Genomic DNA, 15,846 nt, shown 5'->3' with positions numbered 1-15,846 from the left:
CTGGAGATTAATGTTTTAGGTGTTCAGGGTTAAAATATAAACAACACAATCCAGGTAAAGAGAATCACTCTGGTGTGGATCGTGAGCCTGCAACTCAAAGTCTGGTTTCTGAATAACATCTCAGAAAGCAGGATAAGCATGACAGAATGATTTGACGCATTAGGATTGTGTTGCTGGTTGGTTGTGGTTAATGACTCTGATGGTTTGATGTTTTTCTCAGATAACTATGTCGTGACAGATGGGGCATGTGTGAGAACATGCAGCCCTGGCACCTATGAGGTGGATGAGGGTGGAGTTCGGAAATGTAAGAAGTGTGATGGCCTGTGTCCAAAAGGTACGGCTGAGACTGCTGGTCAGGTTCTGTAACAAGATGTTGTCTTTAAGAGGAAAGATCGTTTGTCTGTTTTTTTTCCTCTTTTTTTCTACTTTGACAAACACATTAGTCTGTATTTTAATCTCATTTAAAAATATGTAATTAAAACTAAATAAAAGACATAAAAACGATAAACCATTGCAGTGTCTGTGTGTTTACACTATCGTTCAAAGATTTGGGCTTGATAAAAAATAATTTATAAAAGAAGTCTCTTATGCTCAGCAAGGCTGTATTTATTTGATCAAAAATATTATTACTAGGTAAAACTTATTTAACCTGTAAATTATTTATTGCAATGATGTCAAAGCTGAATTTTCAGCATCATTTCTCCAGTCTTCAGTATCACAGGATCCTTCAGAAATCATTCTGATATGTTGATTTGATGCTCACGAGTCACGAAACATTTATTATCATTATCATTTTTGAATACAGTTGCACTGCTTAATGTTTTTTTTGTGGAAACTGTGCATTTTGTTCAGGATTCTTTGATGAATAGAAAGTTCATGAAAGTTTATGAGAACAGCATTTATTTAAAATAGAAATATTTTGTTGCTGAATAAAAGTTTCATACTGGCTCAACATATTTAATTATTTAATTCCTTACAATAAAATTTTGCAGATCCCAAACTTTTGATAATTACATTTTTTGTTTTGTAAAGACATTCATACATACAGTATGTCACATGTCTGTCCGGTCTTGTGTTGCACATGGATGTTTGTTATGTTGAGCCATGTGCTCTCGTCATTGTTTGATCCCTCCCCCTCGTTACCTGATTAGTGTTTGAGTTCTTCCACCTGTTCCCTCTTGATTTGTTCCCTATTTAAGTCTCTTCTTGTTTGCTGTCTTGGTCAGATCTTTGTCTTATGTTACCCCTGTTCCTTGTGATGGTCTTCGTGTTCTTGGTCAGTGTTTGTCATTCTAGTTCAGTTCTGTTTTATGTTTCATTGATTATGTTTTCCCCCTTGTGGGTTTTTGCTTTGTGTTTTTGTTTTCATTTGTTAAAAAATATCCTTTTACTGCACTTGAGTCCTCTTCTCCACTTTTTGTAAATCGTATCGTGACAGAAAGATCCGACCACTTGTGGACTCAGCAGCATGGAGGACGAGGAGTTTGACTGGGTGAATCTTGATGATAATTATATGGACGACGATTACTTGGATTGCCCGGACTACACCATCGCCACATTTGGGTCAACCCAATTTTCGTCCATCTGTAGGGACAGCTCAGGACCTACTTCTCGCCGTCACGGACGAAGGAGGAGGAAATGCCCGTCTGCCCAGCGAGAGACTGTTCACGTCACATGCGCCTGAGTGCAAGCCTACAGCGGGACGTGCCTTCGAGTCTGAAGCCACTGGCCTTCACCTCGCCGCCTTCAGCCGCCGTACCTGCTACGCTTTCCGGCGTTGATATCCTTTTTCACTGCTAGTGTGTGTTCGCCGCTGCGACTCACACTCTCTCTATTAATTCTAAAAGAGCTAGCGTCTTTTTAAAGATGCTAAACTCCTGCGGCTCGTGCGACGGGGACCGCCATGTCATCTGCGTTTCCTGCCTGGGTGAGGATCATTCGGCTCTCGCTCTCGTCGACGGCGGATGCCCTCACTGTGAGCTGCTGCCTATGGTGACTCTGAGGACTCGCCTGGCATCCTTCTCAGAGCCTGCACTTCAGCCCGCTGTTACGCCGCGCCGTAAAAAGCGCCGTGCTCAGCGCGCTCCCGAGCCTTCTCCTGCCCGCCAAAGCTCGCCGGTTCGCCCGCCAGCTTCGCCGGCATCGCTCGAGTCGCTCACCGACGGACAGCGGCCGCCGTCTGCCACTGCTTCCGCCATTGAGATAGACGAAATAGCCGAGGCCTGTTCTATCCTGGCGTCGGACAGTGAGGATTGGACGAGCTCTGTGGAACCATCGCCCTCCGCTGTTCACGAGCCTTCTGGAAGAAGGGCTGGCATTGAGTTGCTCTCTCAAGCCGTCGAAAACCTCGGCCTCAACTGGGAGGCGCCCGCGCAGCCCCCGCACAACCGACTGGATGGATGCTTCCTCAAGAAGGACCACGCCCCATCACAGTCCAGACTCGCGCCTTTTCTTCCTGAGCTTCACGAAGAAGTCGCGAGGTCCTGGAACGCCCCCTTCTCGGCCAGGATGCGTACCTCTGTCTCTGCTGCATTCTCCACTGTGGATGGTGCGAAAGATAGAGGATACCTTTCTCTTCCTCCTGTGGAAGCAGCGGTAGCAACACATCTCTGCCCGCCCTCTGCTGGACGGCAAGCACAGACGGTGTCGGCGCTACACACAATGGCCATCCTGCAGATCTTCCAGGCCGACCTTCTCCGAAAAATGGACGAGGAAGGCGCGGGATCGATCAGCGTTGCGGATTTAAGGAGCGCTACAGACCTGGCTCTACGCGCCGCCAAATCTGCTGCACAGGCCGTTGGGCGGAACATGGCCTCTCTCATCGTGGCTGAGAGACATTTGTGGTTAACGCTGTCTGAGATGACGGACTCGGAGCGCTCTGTGTTTCTCGACGCGCCCATTTCGTCAGCGGGCCTCTTCGGATCTGCCGTCAAAGGTTTCGCGGACAGATTCCAGGAGGTTCAAAAGACATCGCAGGCTATGAAGCACTCCCTCCCGAAGCGCTCTAGCTCCGCAGCAGGTCGCTCGAAACAGCCGTCTGCCCGGAGCTCACAGCCACAGCCCGCACCACCCGCCGCCGCTTCTCAGCGCCGCCAGGCCCGAGAACAGAGACCGCGCTCTCGCTCTGCTGGACGCCGCCCCCCTCAGCGCGGGCCCCGGCCGAGGATCGAGATCAAGCCCGAGGTCTCAAAGCCTTCCTAGCTATCCTAGGAAAGCGACGGTGTTCAAATCTCGCTGCGGCCGGATTTTCACCGAAACCCTTCTCTCGTCCAGTTCCATGCAATGTGACTTTTCCAGCGTATTTAGCAGTCAACAAGCCGGTTCATTTGCCCGCTTGCCTGCACACAAAAGCCGTTTTCACGGCTACCCAGATAAATCCAATAAAGAGTGTATTTTCTGGTGTCCTGGCCAAAGCCGATGGTGTTATGAGTGTTGTAAGAATGCCCAAGTCTCAGTGCCCATTCCCACACACAGACACAGCCCGCCACAGTTCAGGGCTAGCACAAATAAAATCGACTCATGTCGATTGTGCAAACGTAGTGAATGCCCCCACGACACAGTGCCCACAAACACTACACAATGCGTGTCCCACGGTTTCTGTAAAAACGAAACCAACACACATTCAGTCAGCGCAAGCCAACGGTGTTTTCAGTGCAGTAAATGTGCCCGCTGTCCCGCGCCCACATTCTCTCACAGACACGCTAAAACCCACGGGTTTTGTCCCGCTCGCTCTCTCTCCACAATCTGTCATAGAGAAACCGAGCGCGACCAGGCTGCCCGCCGTGATCGCACACGCCCTCCGCCTCGCACACTTTAAACACAGTGTTTATGTCTCAGCACACCGAAGCTCTGCAGCCGCCGGTGTGCCGCGGCCAGAGCCCAGATCGCATTCTACCTCTAGCTATTCACGCAAATCCGTGGGCAAAGCTTCCCGGGGTATCAGAATGGGTGTTGAACACTATAAAGAGAGGCTATTCGCTACAGTTCGCTCAACATCCCCGCCGTTACACGGCGCGTGTCGAAACCACGGTAAACAAAGAAGTATCTCATCTACTTCGAGCCGAAATAGCGAAACTGCTGAGCAAAGGGGCCGTAGAACCTTTAATCTCAGGCTCAGAGCGAAGGGGGGCTATACAGCAGATATTTTCTGGTACCCAAAAAAGACGGGGGTCTCAGACCCATTCTAGATCTGCGGCAATTGAACAGAGCACTTTCAAAGCGCCAGTTCAAAATGCTGACAACCAGGAAAATCCTCGCGCAAGTTCGCCAGGGAGACTGGTTCATGTCAATAGATCTGAAAGACACCTATTTCCAAATACAGATTGCGTCACGTCACAGGCGATTCTTGGGATTCGCCCTCGAGGGCCAGGCATATCAATACACAGTCCTACCGTTCGGCCTGTCCCTAGCACCCCGTACATTTACGAAGTGCATGGACGCGGCTCTCGCACCCCTGAGACTTCAGCGCATGCGAGTTTTGAACTACTTGGACGATTGGCTGATTCTAGCTCGATCACACTCAGAGCTCATAGAACACAGGACCACATTACTCGAGCATCTCGAGCGGCTGGGTCTTACAGTCAATTGGGCGAAGAGTTCGCTGTTTCCCAGCCAGAAAATTTATTTTCTGGGAACAGTGCTGGACTCGCTGTCTATGACAGCACGTCTGTCACCGGAGCACGGACTGGACATTCAGCGCGGCTCTATAGTCCCGCTCAAAAGGTTTCAGAAAATGCTGGGTCTCATGGCCTCAGCATCTTCCATACTTCAGCTGGGCCTGCTTCCCATGCGCCCACTGCAGTTATGGCTGAAAGCGCGAGTTCCACCCCGGGCGTGGACCCCTGGTCTGTTTCGCCTCAGGGCCGACATGAAATGCGTTTCGGCTCTGGAACCGTGGAAAATAGCCGATTGGTATCAGTCAGGCGTGAGTCTGGGGACTCCCTCGAGTGTGACGGTGGTGTCTATGGACGCCTCCACCTCGGGATGGGGAGCGCTGCTCGAGGGCAGACCGTTCTTTGGCCAGTGGTCGGAACGGGAAAAGCTTCTACACATAAACTGTCTGGAAATGCTGGCAGTCAACAACGCGCTACGGCGTTTTTGTCCCCAGATAAAAGGCCACCACGTCCTAGTCCGGTCGGACAACATGTCAGTGGTGGCATACATAAATTGCCAGGGTGGCGTCAGGTCTCGAAACATGTGCCTGGTCACCTGAATCTGGGACCAGACAGACTGTCCAGAGACAATGTCCCAGCAGTGGAATGGTCGCTGCACCCGCAGACGATCCAACTGCTGTGGGAGACATTCGGCAGAGCGCAGGTGGACCTGTTCGCGTCCCAGGAAAACGCTCACTGTCCGGACTTTTTCTCCAAGAGCAGGGATGCGCTGGCCCACGTATGGCCCCGCTGCCCCCTCTATGCTTTTCCCCCGTCTCGCTCCTGCCTCAAGTGCTGGGACGAATCAGGGAAAACGGATGCCCAGTGATGCTCGTGGCTCTGCTCTGGACGAACCAGATTTGGTTCCCAGTCCTGATGCAGCTGACCAGCACTGCCCCATGGCCTATACCGGTGAGGAGAGACCTCCTCTCTCAGCCAAAGGGCTCAATTTGGCATCCTCGCCCGGATTTATGGTCCCTACACGCATGGGCCGTCAACGGGTACCCGCTAACCTCCCGGAGGGAGTACAAAACACGATCACGCAGGCTAAAGCCCCGTCTACTAGACGGCTCTACACCTCGAAATGGTCGGTGTTCTCTACCTGGTGTCAAGCTCAGGGCTTTTCACCCGTAGACTGCAGGGTTACGGAAGTGCTCTCCTTCCTTCAGGAGCTGCTGGATAAGGGTAGAACCCCGTCCACGCTCAAAGTATACGTGGCGGCCATAGCAGCGTTTGCAAAACCAACGTCTGGCCAGTCACTGGGGAAAAACGACCTGGTCGTACAATTCCTCAGGGGAGCTCGGAGGCTGAATCCTCCCAGACCCCCCTCAGTCCCTGTGTGGGACCTTTCTACAGTTCTGGAAGCCATGAAAGGTGCCCCATTCGAGCCGATCCATTTGTCAGACATGAAACACCTGTCTTTCAAAACGGTATTTCTTGTGGCTCTTGCTTCAGTGAAGCGCGTAGGGGACTTACAAGCGCTTTCAGTAAGCGCGTCATGTATGGAGTTTGGGCCTAATGACTCTAAAGTCATACTCAAACCAAGGCACGGGTACGTGCCAAAATCCCTCAGCACACCGTTCAGGGCCCAGGTTATTTTCCTGTGCGCCCTCCCGGTGAATAATGAGGAGGAGGATGCTAATCTCCTCTGCCCCGTCAGGGCGTTGAGAGCTTATGTGTCCCGCTCGTCTGTCTTCAGACAGACCGAGCAGCTCTTTGTTTTGTTTGGCGGGCTCTCCAAGGGACTGGCCGCATCAAAACAGAGCCTATCCAGATGGATAGTTGATGCCATAGCGCTGGCTTACACTTCTAAGGGCCTGCAGTGTCCTTTGGGTGTCAGAGCGCACTCCACGAGAGGCGTGGCCTCGTCGTGGGCGTGGTCTAGCGGGATTTCCTTGCAAGATATCTGTATGGCGGCAGGCTGGGCTTCGCCGTCTACATTTATAAGGTTTTATAACCTAGAGGTTCCCGCCTTACAGGCCAAGCTGCTGTCGGTCTAGAATTCAGTACTATCTGCCCCGTTGCGCCGGCGCAGAATGCTGAGTTTTGCTTGGGCATCGCTCACTGATCGATAGAACAGTTCCATGGGTGTTGAATAACCCGTACTTATACCCAGTTCAGGCTGAACACATTCACCCTGTCTGCGTGAAACCCTGTTAACATAACTAGCTCCTGTGGAATGCTATTTCATGGGGAATGATGCTTGTAGCCTCTCTTCTCCGACTCTCTGTGAGTCTACGGTGATTATGCACTATATGAGCCCCGGGCTACTGCCCTTGGGACTTTGGTGTCGGATCCCAGTACGCACGGCGTGTTGCATTGTGTTCCCCATAGCGTAAGATATTACGCAGTACGAGAGATACTCTCGTAAGAGAACGTACTCGGTTACTAACGTACCCTCGGTTCTCTCTAGAGAGGGAACGAGTACTGCGTATCTTGCCGTGCATACAACAGCGCTGGTTCGCTTCAGCGATGAAAACCAGTTTGTATCAGCCTGTCGAGTGTATTTATAGGCCAAGGCCACGCCTATTCTGGCGGGACATGACGAAATGGGCGTGAAGCGCCCCCATTGGTTATCACGTCCCGCAGGGCCTCTCTCGATAGGCTGCTGCTGTTGCCGCAGGGCAGCCAATAGGCGCGCGAGCCGTCTTGCCTATGTCTGCATGCTGCTGCACAGCGTTTTACATTAAATCAAAATTAAGGATAATTTTTGGCTTCAATATCTCGTGGAAAAGAGGTTTTCCCCATAGCGTAAGATATTATGCAGTACTCGTTCCCTCTCTAGAGAGAACCGAGGTTACGTTAGTAACCGAGTACGTTTTGTACTCTATCGGGTGTTGTGTTATTTCTGTGTTCATCATTAAAGTCTAGTTTGTGTTTAAGTCTAGTTACAATTTTAAGGTGTTACAGTAACACTTTATTTTCCAGTGTCCTTGTTACATATGTTACATGTACTTACCATAGTAAAAATAACAGTCAATTATGCATAATTTAAAAATAAAAGTTTAAACCCTCATGAGTGTGCGTGTTTTGATTTCCACATGTTATTGTTCAAGAAATTACAGAGGCTGTAACATTTCTGTCGAAAAGAAGTGACCAAATATTAAAGGGATGATCTTCCGTGGGTCTGCCAACTCGCATTTCCAGCGTGTTCACACATTACAATAATGCTTTTGACCAAAGATGACGAGCTTCTTGCAGGGCAGATCATAGGGTGCCCCACGTCCACATTCAGTTCTGGTGCGTGGATTATGGTCAAAACAAATATCTTGCATGTATTTTTTACACTTGAACAAGCTGTTATAGCACACCCTAACTGTGCAAAGGACGCCGGTCTGTCTGTAGTCCACATTAAAAAGTAGCTAGCCAGTCAAATCTACACAGTCGACGCAAAACTACGGGTTCACAATACAACTACGATTAGCAGATGTGGCTTACCGGAAATCTAACACATTATATTTATAAAGTGGCGGCGCCCGCTCTTGTGTGAAAAATAAGGTGAATAGTAAGTGTAATAAATGGAGGCCAGACCGTGCTTAAACAGAACTGTGACTTTACTCTGTATTCTCGTTGGCATAACACACGCGACCGCATACAGTCACTTCTCACTTCCCGCAATACACAAGAGACTCTCTTAAAGTGACAGCATAACATAAACTAGAACCTTCCTTAAAGGTACCATAACTCATTATCATAACATCTCTCCCCCCTAAGAATCAACGTTACCAACCCTTAACAGCCCAATCAGAACGTCTCTTTTTCTTTTTTTCTTCTTCAGTATCCCCATACAAACTATTTAACAATTAACCCTACTATAACCTAAAGATTAAGCCTATTAGGTGCTTTCTTTTGGCGTCCTGATCTCCTTAAAGTCTCTGAAGTTTCCTCAGGGACGGTTGGTACACTTCCTGGAGGCACCAGTGCCCCCTGTGGCACCGAGACAGCTGTTATGTCAGAGTTCTCTCATTTTTCAGCCCTTTCCACTTGATCCTCACACTCCTGCTGCTCCTCCACATGACGGCTCCTCACATGATCCTGATGGCGACGGACATCACGTCCATCTGACAGCCTCACTACACATGAGCGATGACCACTTTTTTCCAAAACGGCTCCCGGCAACCAGCGCTGACCTCTGGCAAAATTCCTGACAAAGACGGTCTCAACTTCCCCGAAGCACCGTTCTCTTGCATGCTTGTCATGCCGCGCTTTCTGCTTTTCTTGCTGGATTCTCACTTTCTCCCCAACATCAGGATGCAGCAAATCCAGGTGAGATTTCGGTTTCCGACCCAGCAACATCTCTGCAGGCGCCAGGCCTGTAGTAGTCTGCGGTGTAATCCGATATTGGAACAGAAAACGAGAGAGGTTAGTTTCAACATTTTCCCCTGACATCTTCTTTAAACCGGTTTTCAACGTCTGCACCGCTCTCTCGGCCAGCCCGTTCGATGCCGGATGGAAAGGTGCTGTACGAATATGTCTAATTCCATTCCTCTTGACAAATTCTTGAAACAGCTCTCCTGTAAAGGTCGGTCCATTATCAGTTACCACCACATCCGGCAGTCCGTGTATTGAAAACACTTGGCGCAGTGCGTCAATTGTCACGCCAGCTGTAATGTTTTTCAAAATGTGTGCTTCCAGCCATTTTGTGCGAGCATCCACCATGACCAAAAACATACGCCCCATGAAAGGACCCGCAAAATCCAAGTGCAGCCTGGACCAAGGCCTGTTAGGCCACTCCCAGGGCTGAAGAGAAACGGGTGGGGGCATTTTCTGGTTTTCCTGGCACTCCCTGCAGTGTTGGACCTTGTTTTCGATATCCTGATCCATATTTGGCCACTAGACATAGGCCCTCGCTAAACTCTTCATGCGTGAAACCCCAGGATGGGCTATGTGCACCTCCTGTAAGACTCTGGCTCGCCCTGGCAGAGGCACCACCACTCTTGAACCCCATAAGATGCAACCATCCTGAACTGAGAGCTCATTTTTCCTTTTCTCAAAAGGTTTCAACTCCGCATCTGCATCAATGGATGGCCAACCCTGTAGCACGAATCTTTTGACTTTTGACAAGAGCTTGTCCCTTTCTGTCCAAGCTTTGATCTGCTTCGCGCTCACTGGTGAGTCACTCAACTTTTCCAGCAGGAAAACAGTTTCAGGAGGCAGAGGAGTGGACACAGGGGTGTCTGGAAGTGGCAATCGGCTCAATGCATCCGCATTGGCATTCTCCTTTCCCGCTCTGTACACTATACGATATTGATAGGCAGACAATGTCAGTGCCCACCTCTGGATACGAGCTGATGCCATGGAAGGAACACTCTTATGCTCACTGAACAGGCTCATCAACGGCTTATGGTCCGTGAAAACTGTGAAGGAACGGCCATAGAGATATTGGTGAAAACGCTTCACAGCAAATACCACTGCCAAGCCCTCTTTGTCTAGTTGAGAATAACCCTTCTCTGCTTTTGTAAGCGTCCTGGATGCAAATGCAATGGGTTTCTCTGAGCCCTCCTCCATTATGTGCGACAGAACGGCCCCAATGCCATATGGAGAGGCATCACACGACACTGTAAGCTCCTTCTCAGGGTCAAAATGGACTAATACACTGGCTGACTGCAGCAGATTTTTGACTTTGGTGAAAGCAGCCTCCTGCTCCCCTCCCCACTTCCACTGGCAATCATGATGTAACAGCCTGTACAACGGGGCCAGCACAGTTGATAGCTCCGGCAAGAACTTCCCGTAATAAGTTACCATCCCCAGGAATGACTTAAGCTCCGACACATTTCCCGGCTTGCGGGCCTCCTTGATGGCCCTGACTTTTTCTGCCACTGGAAAGAGGCCATGGGCTGATATTTGATGACCCAGGTAGGTTACACTCTCTGCCTGGAATGTACATTTGCATTGTTTTAGCCGCAGCCCTGCCTCCGACATCCTCTTGAGCACCTGTTCGAGGTTACTGAGATGCTCCTCTTCTGTCTTCCCAGTGACCAGAATGTCATCGAGGTATACTGCCACGTTTGGAATTCCTTGCAACAGGTTTTCCATTGTTCTTTGAAAAATGGCCGGGCTAGACGCCACTCCAAACACCAGTCTTTTATATTTGAACAGCCTTTTGTGAGTGTTGATCGTGACGTATTGTTTTGACTCCTCATCCAGCAACAACTGTTGATAGGCATGACTCATGTCAAGCTTAGTGAAGGTTTTTCCTCCCGCCAGCATTGAGAACAAATCTTCCACTCTTGGAATAGGGTATGTCTCCAACTTCGCTGCTTGATTGATTGTCAGCTTATAGTCTCCACAAATGCGGACTGTACCATCCCCTTTTAGCACGGGAACGATTGGGGCTGCCCAGTTTGAAAATTTAATTGGCTCAATGATACCGAGCTGCTGAAGCCTCTCAAGCTCTTTTTCCACTTTATGCTTCATTGCATATGGGACAGACCGGGGTTTAAAGAAGTGAGGTGTAGCATTGGGCTCCACGAAAAGTTTCACCGTGGTACCCCTTAGGGTGCCCAGCTCATCCTTAAACACATCTGGATACCTCGCAACCACATCCCCAGCACAAAGCCCTTTTATGAGTCTTATCTCTCCCCAGTTTAACTGAATTTTACTGAGCCAATCACGCCCCAGCAGGCTCGTTTCACTCAAGTTAAACATTGAATAGGAACATGTCTCCTCTTGTTCAGTCTCCACTATGTGATGTGTCTTTAAGTGAGGTTTCCATCCACCCTTTGAGTTTTTCCCTGTAGATTTGTTACCTCTGCATTTCTTTGCCAAATGACCCTTCTTGCCACAATTATGGCACACAGTGTCTTTGAATTTACAAACATTTGCAAAGTGAGCTCCCCCACATCTGTAACATTCCACTGATTTCACTTTGACAGCCTTAGACACCTGAAAAATATCACTCTGAGCACTGCCACTTGCCTTCTGAATATCTTTCGCATGTAGTGCTGCCGACTCCATACCTTGTGCGATTTCCATTGCTTTTGCAAACGAAAGTGTCGCTTCCCCCAGCAGCCTGCGCTGAATCACGTCATCATTAATTCCGCACACAAGGCGATCACGCAGCATATCCTCCAGTACAGCACCAAACTCACAATGTTCAGACAGCTGACGCAGCTCAGCCACAAACTTTGAAATAGATTCTCCAGTCTTACGAAAATGGCTGTGGAACTTAAAACGTTGCACAATCACTGAAGGTCTAGGGCTGTGGTGATTCTGGACCAGGTCAATCAAATCTTTGTAAGCCAACTCTCCCGGTTTTCGCGGTGTTGCCAAGTTCCTCATGAGCTTATACGTCTTTGCTCCGCACACACTTAACAAGATAGAGCGTTTCTTATCTTCCTCCGTGATCTCGTTCGCGGCGAAGAAATGCTCCAGACGCTCTGTATACTCGAGCCAGTCACCATTTTCTTCTACAAATTCCCCCACTGTCCCGAACATCGCCATTTTGTCAATATAATCCGTTCCAGCAGGGCTTCCTCACTCGTGCCAACCCCTACGATTCGTTAGCAGAAGTGCGATGTTTATTCTCGTCGCCAAATATGTAATAAATGGAGGCCAGACCGTGCTTAAACAGAACTGTGACTTTACTCTGTATTCTCGTTGGCATAACACACGCGACCGCATACAGTCACTTCTCACTTCCCGCAATACACAAGAGACTCTCTTAAAGTGACAGCATAACATAAACTAGAACCTTCCTTAAAGGTACCATAACTCATTATCATAACAGTAAGTACATGTTGTTCCTCAGTACTTAAATGTATAATTACATTATAACAATGACACCTTAAAATTTACGGTGTCCATGTTACAATGTAATTATACATTTAAGTACTGAGTAATATTAATAATTAACTACATGCACTTACTATAGAGTTAGGGTAGGATTAGGATTTGGTTGAGGCACTTACTATAGGGTTAAGGTTACGGTGTGGTTTAGGTTAGTTGCATGTAATTAAGCACAATTAATAGCAATTACTATAGTAACTACAAGTAAAGTGTGTAGCAAAGACACTGTAAAATAAAGTGTTACCTAATTTTATTTTCACAACTGGTGTTACAGTTGCCCTTGACAGATTAAAGAGGTGATGAACTGAGAAATCAAATTTTCCTTGATCTTTTGACATATAAGAGGTCATTAAAAAATATCCTGTTTCAGAACTCAAAACTTCCTTGTGAGCCTAAAAACAGCTTTTATTGAAAACAACTAATTTTGGATTTTGTCTCAGTGTGACGTCATAGTGCAACGAAAGACCGCCTCTGCAGAAGATCAACGCCCACTTCTACATCATTGCCTCTTTAGCCCCACCCACTGATTCACGCATGTAGCAGGAGGTGAGTAAATACGAGAGAGATGTGCAAACACAGGATTACTCCAGACACAACAATAGAGATGCCTCTGAGGATTACACGTGGTCTTAAAGTGCCAAGTCTTTGCCTTTGCCTTCCTTCTGATCCTAATATTAAGAAAGTATGGATGAACTTTATTTTTAAGAAAGTTCGTTAAAACCAGATTGTGTCAGTAAGACTCTGTTCATTTGTTTGCTTTGTTTTTTTTTTAAACAACTTTAAGTTCGACATTCGCTTTTTAGAGAGACTGAAAATAAAAGAGGATTCAATGCTGAGGCTACTGGATCCGACAGTAACTTTAAATTCGAAAGCATATTCATTTTAGACAGCAGAAGCAAAGTATTGAACAATGTTTTATACAAAATGTCTTCTCAGAAAAAGGGTCATCCCTTGTGCAACTGTCCTCTGTTACAGTCACCCCTGGTCTTCCTTAAGTAAGTCCATCATTCAGATGAAATGAACGTGTGAGAACGATTATTGTGGAGTTACTGACAGCTTACACAGCAACCTGTCTGAAAGCACACGACCTGATAGAGGGCAACAATCTTAACCTTTCTGAACTCATGGGACACCATGAATGATTCATGGGACACACTGCAAAAACTTTGCTGACACTTGGTCTTATGTTACCTGCGGGTAGGAAAGAGATGTACTGATGTTGGACATTTTTCTAAGAGCTAAAAGCCTTCACTCGCTCCCTACGGCTTTGTGAGACAGATTGAATAAAAAGCGCTCTGAAGTCTGGGTTGCTTTTAGAACAGTGATTGTGTTGTTTGCGTGGCAGACGGGCCATTGTGGACCGGGTCCCTGTTGAGCCGGATCAGTTATTTGTTACAGGTTTTGTCCATATCGCCTTTTTCCACCTGTGTTGCCATTGGCTTGGCTTGCTTAGTTGGGGACATTAAATGTAACATTCAATTTAATAGTCAACAATAACATTGATCTGCCTGTATTGACACTATTACACAAGAACTGAACTGAGCTGGACAATGACATCGCGGTTTACTCCAGAGCGGCTGTATAGCATTACAGCATACAAGACAATCGTCGCAAAATGGCAGCAGCTGCGTTTGTATGAAACAAGAGAGCGAGTCCGTGATACCGGGTGACATAATTAAATAACTGTACACAAAACATTGATTTGAGTTTTAATATTTTTTTATCTCACCAATTGGAAAACTTCCACAAGAAAAAAACATTCCTAGCATGTGTAAAGCGCAGACTTCAGTGACAGTATCCCGGATGAGCTTGTGTTTTTACCGGTTGTTATTGATTTACCGCTGGATGGCACGATTGACCAAATAGAATTAAGTATTCCACAGAGCCGTGCAATAAGTGCTTTTAACATATACTGACAACCTCCATAATAACAAAGAGGGTAGAGAAAACCACACGATGAATCAAAGTTCATCGCAAGCTTTTCCACAAGTTGAAGTAAATACTAATATATAGAAGGTTGAGAGTGTCATACTGTACACACAAATAAAGCTGATGTTTTATCTGAAGGGGGTTGAATCTGAGGGGGTTGAATAATTTTGAGACGGCAGAAGTCATTACAAATTGCATTTTCAGTTGAATTTGGGGAAACCACTTGAAGCATTTGTTTTGTTGAGCTTTTTCAATTATTTTGTTTGATTTGTTCATTGCAAAAAGCTGAAAAGTCTGTACATTTTGCCAATAAACCTGATTTGCAATGGGGGTTGAATAATTTCGATTACGACTGTAGAACATATACTTTTTTACAAACTGTATATGTTTAGTTTCACCTTCATGGACTTTTAGTTTTCGTCAGTTGCCAGCTGTTTCCTGTATTTTCTTTGTTCCTAGTTTCCCGCCAGTCTTTAGTTGTCATGGACACTTATTAATCATCACAGCTGTTTGTCATTGTCTGATCATCACTGTGTACCTATTTAAGTTCCCTTTTTTGTGCTCACTTCAGTGGTCCGGTATTGTCGTTGTCACGTGCTGTACATTGCCTGTTTCTTACCGTTGGATTACTTGAGTTTGTTTTATTTAATAAATACTTTTGCATTGGAACCTTTTTCTTCATCATCTGGACCTAAAGGTTACAGAATACCAGACCCCAAACAAGTTATTATAGAGATTGCGTACATCAACATACCTCGGATGGGGAGGTTTAACAGTCCCATGGGGGTCATGATTTGTATTTTCCAAGGAGGAAGGACCAGAGGAGCATGTGGAGGAGTTTATCGGCACCGTCTGCAATGGCATCACGCTCATTGAGGGGTTTTGGATCGGACTCGACAAGGAGATCCGGCTGGTGATACCCAGGGTAAACTCCATGGGATGGGACATGTCCCCTACACTTTTTTCGGTCAACTGTTTTCACATAAAGGCCAATGTGAATAAATCTAGATTTAAATTCAAAGAGACACGATAGTCTATGCGTGAGCTGTTGCTTTAATCTTATGCAAAACGATGCGATCTGAACGTTATGGAGCTCTTCATTCGTACTCGAAGCCGGAGTGCACTCTCTCACAGAAAGTCCAAAACAGATTCGTAGAAGTAATAACTTATGATGTTCCAGGAAATCATCCAGCGATTCCTTTGCTGTAGCAGCAGCTGAATAAAAAGCAGAAATGTTTTGATTGATGAAACGTGAAGACAATAAACACACGATTGGACAATATATAGTTTATGTGTGTTTTTACTTACTTTTTAAGGTTTCCCTAAGTACAAGCGTCCCTACACTTGTACTTAGGGAAACCTTGCCATATGGCAACGCTGTACCACAATGGAAAATTGTCAAAAAAGTAGTTTTTCAATAAAATTATGATTTTCTTTCAAATGCACTTTTCTTTTAGAAATTGCTATTTTATAATTG

The 15,846-nt window shown here is 46.9% G+C and overlaps 1 pseudogene; it reads right to left on the bottom strand.

The window, feature by feature from the left end:
- Positions 1-8,615: 8,615 nt before the first annotated feature.
- On the bottom strand, positions 8,616-11,192 carry LOC130101534 (uncharacterized protein K02A2.6-like; annotated as a pseudogene).
- Positions 11,193-15,846: the final 4,654 nt, after the last annotated feature.

Source organism: Rhinichthys klamathensis, unplaced genomic scaffold, assembly GCF_029890125.1.
Source record: "Rhinichthys klamathensis goyatoka isolate OS25496 unplaced genomic scaffold, OSU_Roscu_1.1 h1tg000011l_1, whole genome shotgun sequence".
Classification (NCBI taxonomy): Eukaryota; Metazoa; Chordata; class Actinopteri; order Cypriniformes; family Leuciscidae; genus Rhinichthys; species Rhinichthys klamathensis.
Note: the sequence above shows the minus strand (reverse complement) of the source record. Positions and strands in the feature narration are given on the sequence as shown.